General features: G+C 39.1%; 1 protein-coding gene and 1 pseudogene across 2 annotated transcripts in view; both read right to left on the bottom strand.

The window, feature by feature from the left end:
• Positions 1 to 15,927, bottom strand: part of LOC120861136 (coiled-coil domain-containing protein 91-like) — a 305,946-nt gene that overhangs the window by 9,764 nt on the left and 280,255 nt on the right. The gene's annotated exons all lie outside the window — the stretch shown is intronic.
• Positions 951 to 14,094, bottom strand: LOC120861205 (annotated as a pseudogene).

Raw genomic sequence — 15,927 nt, 5'->3', positions numbered from 1 at the left:
CTCATCATACCATAGCAATAATGATTCAACCTGGAATCTAAGTAGATCCTCTAAGTAACTGCACAGAATTTAGTCCTCAGATATCATTAACACAGATGTCAGAGGAAACAGGTAAACAGTTCTCTCAAATAACAGATAAATGGTTGAATAAATGATTTAGATGTTCCATGTTTACCTAAGAACTTAATTGAAAGTGAAAGTGAAGTCACTCAGTCGTGTCCAACTCTTTGTGACCCCGTGGACTGTAGCCTACCAAGCTCCTCTGTCCATGGGATTCTCCAGGCAAGAATACTGGAGTGGGTTGCCATTACCTTCTCCAGGGGATCTTCCCGACCCAGGGATCAAACCCACATTTCCCGCATTGGAGGCAGACACTTTAACCTCTGAGCCACCAGGGAAGAACTTAATTAACCTCCTTTAAAAAGAAACCTTAGAGAGGTGGGATAGGGTGAAGGGTGGGGAAAAGTTCAGGAGGGAGGGGACATATTTGTACTTGTGGCTGATGCACATTATTGCAAGGCAGAAGCTAATACAATATTGTAAAGCAAATATCCTCAAATGAAAAAAAATTTTTTTAAAAAACCAGCTGTTTCAAAAAAAAGCTCTGAATCCTGTTTCTGGTTAGAAAATTTGAAAAATTCTCAGAACTTGATGATTTTCTGTCTTCTCTTATAAGCAGATACTCCCTTTCAGGTCAATTTTGGGTTTTACACAACAGGACTAAGTGAGAAATACTGCTCCAAAGCCCACTCTATTTGTCTGGGTAAGGAAATCAAACCAGTCAGTCAATCCTAAAGAAAATCAATTCTGAATATTCATTGGAAGAAATGATGCTGAAGCTGAACCTCTAATACTTCGGCCACCTGATGTGAAGAGTCGACTTATTAGAAAAGACCCTGATGCTGGGAAAGATTGATGGCAAAAGAAGGGAGCAGCAGAGTATTAGATGGTTAGATAGTATCACCGACTCAATGGACATGAATTTGAGCAAACTCCAGGAGACAGTGGATGACAGATGAGTTTGGTGTGCTACACTCCATGGTCGCACAGAGTTGGACATGACTTAGCATTGGAACAACAACAAATATGTTTGTAGGAGTTGGGTGTGTCAGAGTTGCTGAACTTGACTTTGAGGAAATCCCTCACTTTTTCTTCAGTTTCCTTTAGGCCTAGATTGGTTCCAAGTGTCTCCTCTAACAAGACAATCAGGACTAAGGCTACATCTTTGAAAGTTGCATTTTTGTGGTCACAACACTTAAAGAAGATCAAAGTAGAGCCTGCAGGCAGTGACTCAAAGTAGAGGACCACAACTGTATTCTGGCCATTTCAGAATCCATTGCTCAGTTCCTGACCTACCTCTTGTTTGACAATATCACTGTCTTCAGTTGCTTTACCTGCTCCATCAATCTGGATGAATAGGCATCAGTGATTTGTTCAGACACCTGAGTGCTCCTTCAGCGTCTTGGTCAGCAGTGAGCAGCAAGATAGAAGGGTGAAGCCAAGGTTGGGAGCTATTAAGATGTTTTTCTAGGAATGTTAGGTTCTTTTTTCACAGCTTCTCATCTTGACCTTGGTAATTATTTATCTGTTGTTTCATGTGGTTCTGGAACTCTTGAACAGTGATACTTTCTGCTTCAGAAGTACAAGTGTACCAGAAACTCCCAAAGAGAAGAGCAACTGTCAGAACAAGGGGCCAATACCACTTCATCTTGACAAAAGATGTATTTTGGGGTTGTCCAGTCAATAACAACTTGCTTGCTGGAGATTAATGGAGACTGGTTTTCAAGCTCTGGTTTCTGAACATTGTCATCACCTGAAAAACTGCCATCTATTGAATACTTGCCTGATGATGATGTCTGCATCCTAGCCCTTATCCTTACGGTTTGTTTAACGCATTCCTGAGGCTTTTTTTTTTTTTTTCCCTCATATCCCGAGCTTGGTACTAATTATTGTTTATCAAAAGCTGTGAGATCTCGGCTTTGTGATGACTGCAAAAGTGATTCTAGGCAGTGTCAACTGCCAAGAATGTTGACTTGATTGATGATCTGGTGGTTTGGTCTTCAGACCCAACAGAATCCCTGGCCCTGACCTTAACAACAGTAACATCACTGTCGGAGCTGTCTTGTTTTCCTCAGTTTCCCCTTCTTTCAAGAAATTAACCTTTTCTTGGACACTATCTGCTAAGTCACTTCAGTCATGTCCAACTCCTTGCAACGCTATGGACCATAGCCTGCCAAGCGCCTCTGTCTAAGGGATTCTCCAGGCAAGAATACTGGAGTAGGCTGTCATGCCCTTCTCCAGAGGATCTTCCAGATCCAGGGATTGAAGCCACATCTCTTATGTCTCCTGCACTGACAGGAGAGTTCTTTACCACTGAGAAGCACTCAGTTCAGTTCAGTTCAGTTGCTCAGTTGTGCTGACTCTTTGCAACCCCATGGACTACAGCACGTCAGGCTTTCCTGTCCATCACCAACTCCCGGAGCTTACTCAAACTCATGCCCATTGAGTAGGTGATGCCATACAACCATCTCATCCTCTGTTCTCCCCTTCTCCTCCTGCCCTCAATCTTTCCCAGAATCAAGGTCTTTTCAAATGAGTCAGCTCTTCGCATCAGGTGGCCAAAGCATTGGAGTTTCAGCTTCAGCATCAGTCCTGCCAATGCATAACCAGGACTGATTTACTTTAGGATGGACTGGTTGGATTTCCTTGCAGTCCAAGGGACTCTCAAGAGTCTTCTCCAACACCACAGTTCAAAAGCAGCAATTCTTCATCGCTCAGCTTTCTTTACAGTCCAACTCTCACATCCAAACATGACTACTGGAAAAACAATAGCTTTGATTAGATGAACCTTTGTTGACAAAGTAATGTCTCTGCTTCTTAATATGCTGTCTAGATTGGTCATAGCTTTTCTTCCAAGGAGTAAGCATCTTTTAATTTCATGGCTGCAGTCACCATTTGCAGTGATTTGGGGGCCCAAAAATATGTTTCCCCATCTATTTGCCATGAAGTGATGGGACCAGATGGCATGATCTTAGTTTCCTGAATGTTGAGTTTTACGCCAACTTTTTGACTCTCCTCTTTCATCAAGAGGCTCTTTAGTTCTTCACTTTCTGCCATAAGGGTGGTATCAGCTGCATATCTGAGGTGATTGATATTTCTCCTGGCAATCTTGATTCCAGCTTATGCTTCATCCAGTCCAGTGTTTCTCATGATGTACTCTGCATATAAGTTCAATAAACAGGGTGACAATATACAGCCTTGATGTATTCCTTTTCCTATTTGGAACCAGTCTGTTGTTCCCATGTCCAGTTCTAACTGTTGCTTCCTGACCTGCATACAGGTTTCTCAAGAGGCAGGTCAAGTGGTCTGGTATTCCCATCTCTTTCAGAATTTTCCACAGTTTATTGTGATCCACACAGTCAAAGGCTTTGGCATAGTCGATAAAGCAGAAGCAGATATTCTTCTGGAACTCTCTTGCTTTTTTGATGATCCACTGGTGACTTCTAATTCACTCATTTTAGTATTTCCATTTGTTTTATATGGTGAATCAGATATTAAGATTCTTAGAGGGGGTCTACACAGGCTGATTACAAGATCTTCATTCATGACTGTAGTCTTTTGTGTTCTCCTGATACTTTTCTTTGAAATGGTTTGGCTTAAAACAATTTGTGAAGGTGGTTTGTCCTCTTGGGATGAATGGGAATCCCGTAATCTTCTCCGGGTCATAATCAGAGACAGTTTAGCACAGGTGGCTGTGAATGTTGCTGCTGTTGGAGGTGGGGAGCTCTTTGCTTCTTGATCTCCTTGGCTTCATGGAGCTGCCAACATTTTAGGACAAGAAACTTATGCAACCAAAACTGATGACACTTGTATTCAGAAGGGAGAGTCAGAATGAAATACATAGATTTATATTGGAGGTGGCTTTTGTTTTATTACTATGGTTCATTACATATAATGTTAGATTTAATAAATTCAAAATCTTTTATAAACCCTCCATGTCCCCAAAACATCAGGAGTTCTATTAAAAGCCAAATTGATTTAATATCTTAGAATTTATGAATGTTAGATAAGAGGAGAAATTTCTCCTTGAGACCATATAGCATTAACTCATAAATGCACAAACTGGCAATCAACCTACGACTGTAACAATCCTCCAAATAACAATCCTCTAGATTATGCATCAGAATGTATATGCTATAATTTTGTAAAAAGCAGAGATATGCACAAGGACAAAAATGTTTGAGAGACTCCAAGCACTCCTTTCTCTTGCCTATGTTAAAAGTCACCCTGGAAGTAGTCACCGTAAAATGATAGATGTATTAACTTTGGGTTTAGGTAGCTAAACTTCACATCTTTCCTGAGTCTCCACAGAACTGTCTGAAGGCAAGAAGCCATTCAATTAATAAGAGTTCAGCACTTTAAGGAGCAAACAAGGTAACAAAGATATTCTGAGGAAGAAGATGAATTGGGTCATCTCAAATCTAAGCTTCCAATTTGGCGGTGTTTTCTGTGTTTGGTGCTTAAGACCATGTCCGTGGGAGGGACACTTGAGGCCTTTCTCTTATAGTTCAGGGACAATTCCTTTTTCTAAAACAAGTACATCAAACTGAAAATTCCTGAATTTCAAGTTTCTATTTTATTAGGCATGACCTTATTATCCTTTATTGAAACAAGGAGAATTTTGGCAAAATATTGAATTATTTTTGCCCCCTTGAAGAGTGAGGCTTAGTTCTGTTTTTGTGACTTTCATCACAAAGTGAATCAAAGATCTGTGTTCTGTAACTTCATGCTGACAATATTATGTCCAGAGTAGTGGTAGCAAACATATTTGCCTCTGGGGTTTACAATCTCTTTATAATATTGTAGCTTTAACTGTACTGTTTTCCCTTCTATTTACTGCTGCTTCAGCTATTGTTCAGCTCTTTCAGATACCTGAAAAAAATAACCCTGGAAATTCTGAGATGTCTGAAATGGACACTGAGACTTTAAAAATCTTTTTTTCCTTTTGTCATCTCTTCAGTTTGCTGGCATACTGCTGAAACCCATTTAGAAGCATACATATGGCTTGTTAAAAGTTAATATTAAGGTTAGGGGGTAAAAAGACATGATTTTTCAATAACTCCCTATATTAGATTCACTTGTTCATTAGTATTTCATGCCATAGCAAAAGAAAAAGAAAAACAAAACAGAGACTTTAGCTTTTATTTCCTTTCACCAAAACATAATAGGATACATGGTCAACTTATTCTGGTCAAAAAAGCAAAATTCAAATTTAGTTAAGAACAAACATAGCTTATTTTAATGGGACTATTAAGAACACAGTTTACATCCTAGAAAATCTGATACTTGTTTTTGAATATATATGTATATAAATATACGAATGCATATAATTAAAAAAATGAAATTTAAAATACAGAGTATTGTTTCAGTATTTTCTAGGGTTTCACCACCAACAAGATATACCAGAAGATGTGAAAATAGGTCTACTTTTATCAAAGTTACTTTTCCAACCTTCCCTCCTGCTTATTTTAAACTTATGCTTTTAAAAAGCAATATTCAGCAAATCTACTGATAGACAATTACTCATAAACATATGTTTTTACGTTTAGTAAAATATTGAATGGATTCTGTTTTCAGAGTCACTAACAAGCTCTTTCATAGGCACTGAAGAAAGGTCAAGTATGATGATCTGGAACTGTAATTACTCAGGCAGGTTTTCCAGTTGATAACATCATATCAGGTAAGGACTGTTTACCTCCTGATAAATGAAATAGTTCTTCAGTTTTTATTACAATGCTACTCTTTTAACAACGTTAGTTGGATATGAATGCCTCTCTTTTTTTGACTTTATATACACCCACCACATACACACAATCATACACACATGGCTTCAAGCTGTTGTTTCATTTATATACACACTTGAGATCGAGCTAATCCATTAATTAGACAATCAGCTAATAAATAAAAAAGTTAAGACTGCTACTATTTGTGCATTATTACTCTGAACCCCCTAAAAGTATACAAATAGCGGCCTCGTCCTTAAGTTTATAATGGTTTTGAAGACATACACACAACCATTAAAAACAACTAGGTGATGACAATTGGGTAACGATGAGTCCGATGGAAGGTCACAACTATGGAAGGTCACAACTGGGGAGAGATCACTGTGGGAGAGTGTAGCAGAGACAACTTCATAGAGGTTGAGGAGGATTTGAAGAGACTGAAAGAGAATATCAAGAGTGTTTTCTTAAAGAGAAACAAGATGTGGACAAAAAATCTAGGAAAGCAGATGAACAGGAACAAAGACAGACTGTTTAGTGACACTGAGGAAGGAAGTGATACTTGAGTTTAGTGGAGCTTAGGAGTAGTCATATAGTCTTTCATTCACTCATTTATTCAATATTTATTCTGTACCTACTATGTGCCAAGCCACTGACTCAGGTACTAGGGAAATAGAGTGGTAAACAAGACTATTCTGCTACTGTACACTTTATATTTTAGTTTGAGGAGACAACAAATTAATATTCAGGTGAAGATCAACACTATAAAACATAACAAAGTAGAGCAGAGAATTTGATAGAGGGAGAGAGGAAATCTTCTTGGAAGGATGGTTAGAGAATACCACTTGGAAAAGGCAGTAAGAGCACTTGACCTGCCTCTTGAGAAACCTATATGCAGGTCAGGAAGCAACAGTTAGAACTGGACATGGAACAACAGACTGGTTCCAAACAGGAAAAGGAGTACATCAAGGCTGTATATTGTCACCCTGCTTATTTAGCTTATATGCAGAGTACATCATGAGAAACACTGGGCTGGAAGAAGCACAAGCTGGAATCAAGATTGCTGGGAGAAATATCAATAACCTCAGATATGCAGATGACACCACCCTTATGGCAGAAAGTGAACATGAACGTGAACATGAAGTTGCTCAGTCATGTCCGACTCTTTGTAACCCCATGGACTGTAGCCTACCAGGCTCCTCTGTCCATTGGATTTTCCAGGCAATAGTACTGGAGTGGATTGCCATTTCCTTCTCCAAGGGATCCTGAAGAGGAACTAAAAAGCCTCTTGATGAAAATGAAGGTCATGGCATTTGGTCCTATCACTTCATGGGAAATAGATGGGGAAACAGTGGAAACAGTGCCAGACTTTATTTTGGGGGGGCTCCAAAATCACTGCAGATGGTGACTGCAGCCATGAAATTAAAAGACGCTTACTCCTCGGAAGGAAAGTTATGACCAACCTAGATAGCATATTCAAAAGCAGAGACATTACTTTGCCAACAAAGGTCTGTCTAGTCAAGGCTATGATTTTTCCAGTGGTCATGTATGGATGTGAGAGTTGGACTGTGAAGAAAGCTGAGTGCTGAAGAATTGATGCTTTTGAACTGTGGTGTTAGAGAAGACTCTTGAGAGTCCCTTGGACTTCAAGGAGATCCAATCAGTCCATTCTGAAGGAGATCGGTCCTTGGTGTTCTTTGGAAGAAATGATGCTAAAGCTGAAACTCCAGTACTTTGGCCACCTGATGCTAAGACTTGACTCATTGGAAAAGACTCTGATGCTGGGAGGGACTGGGGGCAGAGGGAGAAGGGGACGACAGAGGATGAGATGGCTGGATGGCATCACCGACTCGACAGACATGAGTTTGAGTGAACTCTGGGAGTTGGTGATGGACAGGGAGGCCTGGCGTGCTGCAATTCATGGGGTTACAAAGAGTCGGACATGACTGAGCGACTGAACTGAACTGAAGAGACTTAGTGGTGGTCCAGTGGCTAAGACTATGCTCCCAATGCAGAGGTCACAGGTTCAATCCTTGGTCAGGGAACTAGATCCCACATGCTGCAACAACAAGTTCACCTGATACAATGAAAAGATCCCTCGTGCCACACTTAAGGCTTGGCTCAGCCAATAAATAAATAAATTTAAAAAATGTTAACAAAAGAGAAGTGAGGGAGGAAAGGAACCATGCAAAAACATCAGGGAAGTATGTCCATAGCAGATGAAAACACAAGAGATTTAAAGTCCAAAGTGTGTCTTCAGACTTGGTTTCAGTGAGGACTGGCAATAAGTATAAGATAGGTGCAAAATGAGCAAGTGGCAACTGGTAGGGTAGGAGAGCATCAGAGAAGTAGACAGTGATTAGAGCAGGAAGGTGTTACAGGGCATGGGAAAAATCTGGAGAGCTTTGAGCTAAAGCGTGGCCATCCTCTATGTTTGAGGAATGTCACACTTGTAGGGAGTTCCCTGGTTCTGACCTTTCAGTGCTCTGGCCCTGGTTCAATCCCTCATCAGAGAATTGAGATCCCATAAGCCATGTGCAATTGTCAAACAACAACAACAAAATCACACCTTGTTACTGGGAACAAGAGATTGTAGAGGGGGCAAGAATGGACAAAGAAAATCCAATTAAGAGAATTTTTGGCCTGGGAAAAAATGTAAAGTTAATCAGACTATTGGCAGTAGAGGCTTAACAGTTGCTTCTATTTCTAGACAAGACCGACTGGAGTTACTGATGGATAGGGAGTGTGTGGATGAAAGGAAAAGAGAAATAAAAGGTGATACTTAGAATAGTGGTGTCATTTCTAAGATATGATGAACTGGAGAAAACTGGGGAAATGAAAGATAAAAAAGGGTTCCGTTTATATAGAAATTCTCAGAGTCTTAGTGCTAGTTAAGTATTGTGAGCTGCCAATATGGCTAGGGCATAAGTAATGTTTCTCAAACTTTTAGACCTTGGAATCATATGTGTGTATAAAGCAGACTTCGGAAAATGCCCCACAAATCAATTTTTCTTGAGAACTCCCCTAGACTCAAAATGAAATGTGTATATAGAGAGAAGGTCGCACTGATTCAGTTTCCCCTTAGTCCCCCATCATCTTGGAATTTTAATGTTAAGAGACTTTGAGGCTGCTTAGTCTAACATCTACATTTTACAATTTTGGAAAACTGACATGTTGAATTGTTAATACACCAGTTTCACAAACCTAGTATCACTTTGCTGACAAAGGTCCATATAGTCAAAGCTATGTTTTTTCTAGTAGTCACATATAGATATGAGAGGTGGATCATAAAGAAGGGTGATTGCTAAAGAATTGATGCCTTCAAACTGGTTCTGAGAATCACAGCACCATTCTTGAGAGTCCCTTGGACTGCAAGAAGATCAAATCACTAAATACTAAAGGAAATCAACCCTAAATATTCATTGGAAAGTCTGATGCTGAAGCTGAAGCTCTGATACTTTGGCCACTTGGTGTGAAGATCTGATTCACTGGAAAAAACCCTGATGCTGGGTAAGATTGAGGGCAGGAGAAGAAGAGGGCAACAGAGGATGAGATGGTTGAATGGCATCACCAACACAATTAACATGAGTTTGAGCAAACTCCAGGAGATAGTGAAGGACAGGGAAGCCTGGTGTGTTGTAGTCAATGGTGTTGCAAAGAGTCGGAAACAAATTAGTGACTCAACTACAATATGTCATCTTACACTTAAAAAATACACTTCTTCAAAATATATTTACAAGTATTAGCTTGAGTTTATCTTTGCCTTAGAAACTATATATCAAGACGACTATGGCCTCACTTGGAGAAGGCAATGGCACCCCACTCCAGTACTCTTGCCTGGAAAAATCCCATGGATGGAGGAGCCTGGTAGGCTGCAGTCCACTGGGTCACCAAGAGTCGGACACGACTGAGTGACTTCACTGTCACTTTTCACTTTCATGTATTGAAGAAGGAAATGGCAACCCACTACAGTGTTCTTGCCTGGAGAATCCCAGGGATGGGGGAGCCTGGTGGGCTGCTGTCTATGGGGTCGCACAGAGTCAGACACGACTGAGATGACTTAGCAGCAGCATGGCCTCACTACATTTTGACAATGGACTTGGGTACCAGCACTAGGACCAGAAAGGTAATGACAATCATTCTGGGGGAATGATATAAATATCCTGTCTCTTAATGTAGCCATAAAAGAAGTGGATTATGTATGAATTTTAAAACTTAATATGCACACATAATAGGCTACTTGGTTTCATGAAATTATCCCATTAGGGGCTGATAGATTTGAAGATGATTTTACTGTGACATCTAAACATTTTTGCTTTAAATACCACCTATATCCTATATCCTCAATTTCTGCATTTCAGCCTAAGAAAATTTAGACTTACCTGTAATATTATTGTAGCATTAATGGAGTCTCGATAGTAAATGTCTTATTACTGATTTTATAACCATAAAGGGTTTCTCTTTAAAAATCATCTACGTATTTTAGACAAGTAATAAAATAATCTTTTCTTTATATTTTCAGATAAATAAATTGGACTACAAGAAATATATACTGTATATAAAGCTGAAGTTGACATAGAAAACTCCCTCTCTGGGAATACAACTATTGTTGTTGTTCAGTTGCTAAGTAGTGTCTGACTCTTTGCGACCCAATGGACTGCAGCACACCAGGTTTCCCTGTCCTTTACCATCTCTTGGAGCTTGCTCAAACTCATGTCCATTGATCCAACCAGCTCATCCTCTGTCACTCCCTTCTCCTCCAGCCCTCAATCTTTCCCAGCATCAGGATCTTTTCCAATGAGTCAGCTCTTTGCATCAGGTGGCCAAAGTATTGGAGCTTTAGCTTTATGTTGTTATAAATCATATTCAAAGAGATTCTGAACTAACTTCAGGATAATAGTGATATAAACACATATGTTTAAAATGACTCTGACTCTAAAAGATTTCAGTATGATCAGGAGAGTGATTTGATCTAAGGCAGTGCCAGGTGCTTTGACCTGAACTTCTGAAATGTTGGCCTGATCTTTATTAGAACATTCAAAGAACTTTAATGTCTATTGAATACTCAATCAGAGTTCACATCTCCTTTCCTATACTTTAAAGTATATTTCAAATCTAATCTATTTAGTAAAAATCTATCAACATATAAAGAAGTTGTATAACTTGCCAGCAAGCACAAGATGAATTACGGATGCTCTTTTAGAGTAAATGAAAAATGGATATAAAGAGTCTTAAGTCTTATTGGCCACAACTAAAGAACTGTGAGTTTTGATTTGTTTTGCTTTTGTTTTTAAGATGTCTTAGGGTAAGTAAATTCTCTTTTTTCGAGTCATCTATAGCTCTACATATTTGGGCAGTTTTGCTTTTTTATCCTAAACTACCACAAAATCCACGGGGGCATGGGAACACTCATTTTTGTTCTTCACTAAATCATCTAGGCAGCATAAACCAACACGTCTTCCAAACTTTAATGTGCAGGCACACTATTCAGTCTTATAAGTTAAAGCAAGAGCAGTAGGCCAGAAAAGGATGCACCGGGGGAGTGAGTGAATGCTTTACCTTTGCTTCCCTGATAACAGCCACTAGACTTTCTAGTAGAAGGTTCTATGTGCAAAGCTTAACAAACTTGAAAAGAAAATAATTCTGATAACAACTGCTTTACTCCTAACTCAATTTCCAGAATATCTGAAAAAAGCCACAGATTTAGGAAAATTTTACAACAAAAGTAAAGGTAATTAAAATTGTATGTGTTAAGTGCCCTAAGTTGCTTCAGTTGTGTCCAAGTTATTGCGACCCTATGGACTGTAACCTGCCAGGCTCCTCTGTCCATGGAATTTTCCAGGCAAGAATACTGTAATGGGTTGCCATGCCTTTTTCCAGGAGATCATCCTGACACAGGGATCAAACCTGGGACTCTTATGTCTCCTGCATTGGCAGGTGGGTTCTTTTCCACTAGCACCATGTGGAAAATTGTATAGTAAAGTAGTAATTGCATAGAAATTCTATACTAGGGCTCTGACCCATAAGGTTGTATTTACCTATTAAGTTCCATATCCTACTTTCCAGAGTTCAATGGTAAGAATTTATCTCAAATGAAAAATGGATTGATTCTGGCAAGACAGACTAATCGATTTTAATATGACATTTCCACATAAAGTGTTAAATACAATTTATTACATCCCAAGCCATGAAAAAACCTTTTTCTACATATTTTCAAATCTTGGTTAGTGCAAAAGCATTGCAAAGATCACTGGTCTTTTGTAAATTAAACAACACAAAAATCCTGAACAAAGATTACTAAGTAACAAATTGATCAAGCACAACAAAAATAAACTCTTATATTTTCATCAATTTAATATTTTAGCAATTCTTTTGTGCCTATCTAAGGAACAATATTTGCAAATTACTTTCTATATCCTTTTTTTAAAAATTTTTTTATTTTTTTATTTTTATTTTTTAATTTATTTATTTTATTTTTTATTTTACTTTACAATTCTGTATTGGTTTTGCCATATCCTTTTTTTTTTTTTTTTTTTTTTTGGCAATTTAAATTTCATCTTATTTTCAAATAGGAGGAAGAATTACATGACTTCTGGGGGTTCTTGACTTCCTGTGCTATCTTAAAATTCTCAAATGACTGATGCATTTTGTCTTTTATGTTTCAATTTACAAAAGCAGGCAAAGGACTGTTCACAAACCTACTTCTTTTTTTGGCCACACCACACAACTTGTGGGATCTTAGTTCGCTGACCAGGGAATGAACCCAGGCCCTTGGCAGTGAAAGCACATAATCCTAACCACTGGACTGCCAGGAAATTTCCCAAAAGGCTTTATTGCAAGCTCTCTGCACACATATCAAGTCTAATCTTTTCCTGTTCTGAGAACAGTGTTACTATTACTACCTGCTATGCACAGGTGAACTTGCCTCTGTGTTATATTTGTTATTGTTGTTTAGCCACTAAGTAGTGTCTGACTCTTTGCGATCTGGGCTATAGCTACTCTAGACTGTAGCTCACCAGGCTCCTCTGTTCATGGGATTTTCCAGGCAAGAATGCTAGAGTCAGTTGCCACTACCTTCTCCAGAGAATATTCCCAGCTCAGGGATAGAACCTGTCTCCTGCATTGGCAGGTGGAGTCTTACCAGTGAGCCACCTGGGAAGCCCTTGGTTATCGACTACTGTGTAACAAATCACCCTAATAATGGCTTAAATCAAAACAAAAAACTGTGATATTAATTATCTCCCTGTTTTTGTGGGTCAGGAAACTGGATGCAGATTAACTGAGTGCCTCTCATGCATGGTCTCTACCAGGGGGTTACAATCAAGGCGTCACTGGGGCTGCAGTCAGCTCCAAGTTCAGCTGGGAAAGATGCTGATTCCAAGCTCCCTGAGTGGTTGATGATAGGCCTCAAAACATCCACTTTCAACAGAGCTCATGTGAGCTTCTCCACAAGGCTGCTCAATAACATGACAGCTGACTTCCAAAGCAAGGAATCCAAGGGAGAACTAGACACAGCAGGAGCACACTGAGAGAGCAAGATAACCCCCAAGACAGAGGCCACAATCTTCCTAAAAGTCAACTTCACTTCATCCAGCCCAGGCTCAAGCAGAGGTAATTACATAAGTACATGGTATGGCTGGAAGCTATCTACTGTGCATTATCTCATTTTAATTCTACTGAAACTGAATGAGTCCATTGAGGCTTAGGACTGTTATGACTTGCCCGAGTGTTAGGGACAGGATTCAAATACAGGTGTGTATGATACCAAGCTATTCTCTCAACCACAATACTCCAGTGCCTTTTCAGATAAGAACTTCAGTTATGGCTGGGGGCCTTGGCACAGTATCTGTTTTGCTATAAATATGTAGGTGTTTCTTGCACTGTGTACACTTGTGCAAAAACTTGTCAAGATGCCAAAAGCCCTATAGATATAGTTATTAAAACATATAATTTTCTTTTCTTCCTAAACAGCAGGTTCAGGAAGCTTTCTGTTATATTAACATACAAATGATTCCCTGAAAATGCAACAGAAGCATCTGAAGAAAAACTGGCACATTAAATACATCACATATGCTTTAAAGGATCTGTAAACCTCAGTGGCTGTATATAAAAACAATAGATTACTTCTTTCTAGATCCATAATGAAAGAAAGGGGAAATACTCAGAAAGGCACTGTGTGGGGTGGGCCTCACCTTGGGGGCACCTCTGAGGTTTCGCCAATCTTTGCTTGCTTATCTTCTTCTCCACTAGTGATAGAAAGGCTACGTGCGCAGGGAGAACTACTCCACACCTGCGACACATCTATGATTCCCATTAGGAAATCCTCAGTATCCAAAATAGGACCAATGGAACAAAGAAACATTTAATCAGATGGAAGTCAGTGAGAATAGATGTTTTTCCTCTTATTTTAAATAAATAGGGCTGCTCTTCTTCTCCATTCAGGATTTTACAGTGTACTTGACCACTAAAGCCTTGAAAAAACACAATGCCGTATGTCTGGCACATTTTAAAACACATTTACCCAACTAAAGGAATCGAGTGGGAAAACACCCTGTTGGTCCTCCTAAAATCCCAGCTGGATTGAGAAATGTAAGAAAACCATAACCTCCCTCCTTGCAAACAAGTAAAGGAGGTTTGGTTTCAATTAAGAAAGCTAAATTTGGATATTATTGTCTAAAATTGGCAATAGCACCTGCTTAAAGAGATGCTGAAAATACTTAACACTGGAACCTACCAAACAGAAGATACGAGAAGTCAGGGATTACGGCAAAGCTTGAGAGTTCTCTCTCCAACATCCACTCATCTTTCTTACCAATAAAATTCCAGTTTAGTCCTAGGAAAAATGTGAACTTCCTCAAGGTATCATTCCCAAGATTTCCTTCCAGCTGGCTTCAAGGGGTAACTAAAGAGATGTTAGTGCAAGTTATTGAGGAGGATCTCCAGAAGAGCTCCTTAAAAGTGGGACAGACATCTGTCTTGATTTTCTTTTCCCTTTTTTGATTCTTGCATCCTTCCCTTTTCTGCTACCTCAAATATGTTTACTGGAGCTCCATCTGCCATTTTATAGCCTTAATCATGTAAGCCAGTGCTAAGGAGTTAAAAAGTACAAAGTCAGAGCGAGTGTGTGTGTGTGAAAGTCACTTAGTCATGTCTGACTCTTTATGACCCCTTGGACTATATATACAGTGCATGAAATTCTTCAGGCCAGAATACTGGAGTGGGTAGCCTTTCCCTTCTCCAGGGGATCTACCCAACCCAGGGACTGAACCCAGATCTCCCACAAGGTAGGCGGATTCTTTACCAGCTGAGCCACAAGGGATGCCCTAGAATACTGGAGTGGGTAGCCTATCCCTTCTTCAGCAGATCTTCCCATCCCAAGGAATCGAACCAGGGTCTCCTGCATTGCAAGTGGATTCATTACCAACTGAGATATCAGGGAAGCCCTACAAAGTCAGAAGGATCCTGAATTTTTTATGACTTTGCTAAGCTTTTGTACCTTTAAACTACTCACCTCTGACTTACTGCTATTTCTAGTTTCTGTTACTAGGAGGAAAATATAAGTTCCAGTGATAAAGGTACCAATTCTACACTGTATGTGTCTACTACTATAACAGAAACAAAAATTTACTTGAGGATAAGCTCAAGATGTTGGAAGTGAGACTGAAATTTCCACTGAGTTAGAAATTTTAATTTGGGGGCTGAAAAACAACTAGTGGAATATAATGTCCTGTAATAGCTTAAGAGTATATGAATGGTTAAAAATAAAAAAATCATAGTAATCAGGTTATGCCAATCACCTGAACATATATACCTCCAAGTTGCATTGACAAGTATCTTTTCTTTTCTTGTTCTTTGCTAGAGTATCTAATTTACAAACTTTAGAGTGAAAACACCTAAAAATGTTAAAAAATAAAAAAATAAATAGAGGGGATGAATTTGAAACTAAAGCAGTAAAATTTTGCCTAGGCAAACAAGTTAGTATATGAAAAGAAACAAAGTTCTTAATCAATTTAAAACTTATATTATGGATAAAATATGATAGTTTTGTCCCCAGGGAATTCCAAGTAATTTTGCAGATTAACTTTGGTAAGTAGACAGGACATTGTGGCATAAATATATATTTATACTGACTTTCCATCAGTTTCAC

This window comes from Oryx dammah, unplaced genomic scaffold, assembly GCF_014754425.2.
Source record: "Oryx dammah isolate SB20612 unplaced genomic scaffold, SCBI_Odam_1.1 HiC_scaffold_11229, whole genome shotgun sequence".
NCBI classification, from domain to species: Eukaryota; Metazoa; Chordata; class Mammalia; order Artiodactyla; family Bovidae; genus Oryx; species Oryx dammah.
This window is presented reverse-complemented; position numbering and strand designations above follow the sequence as displayed.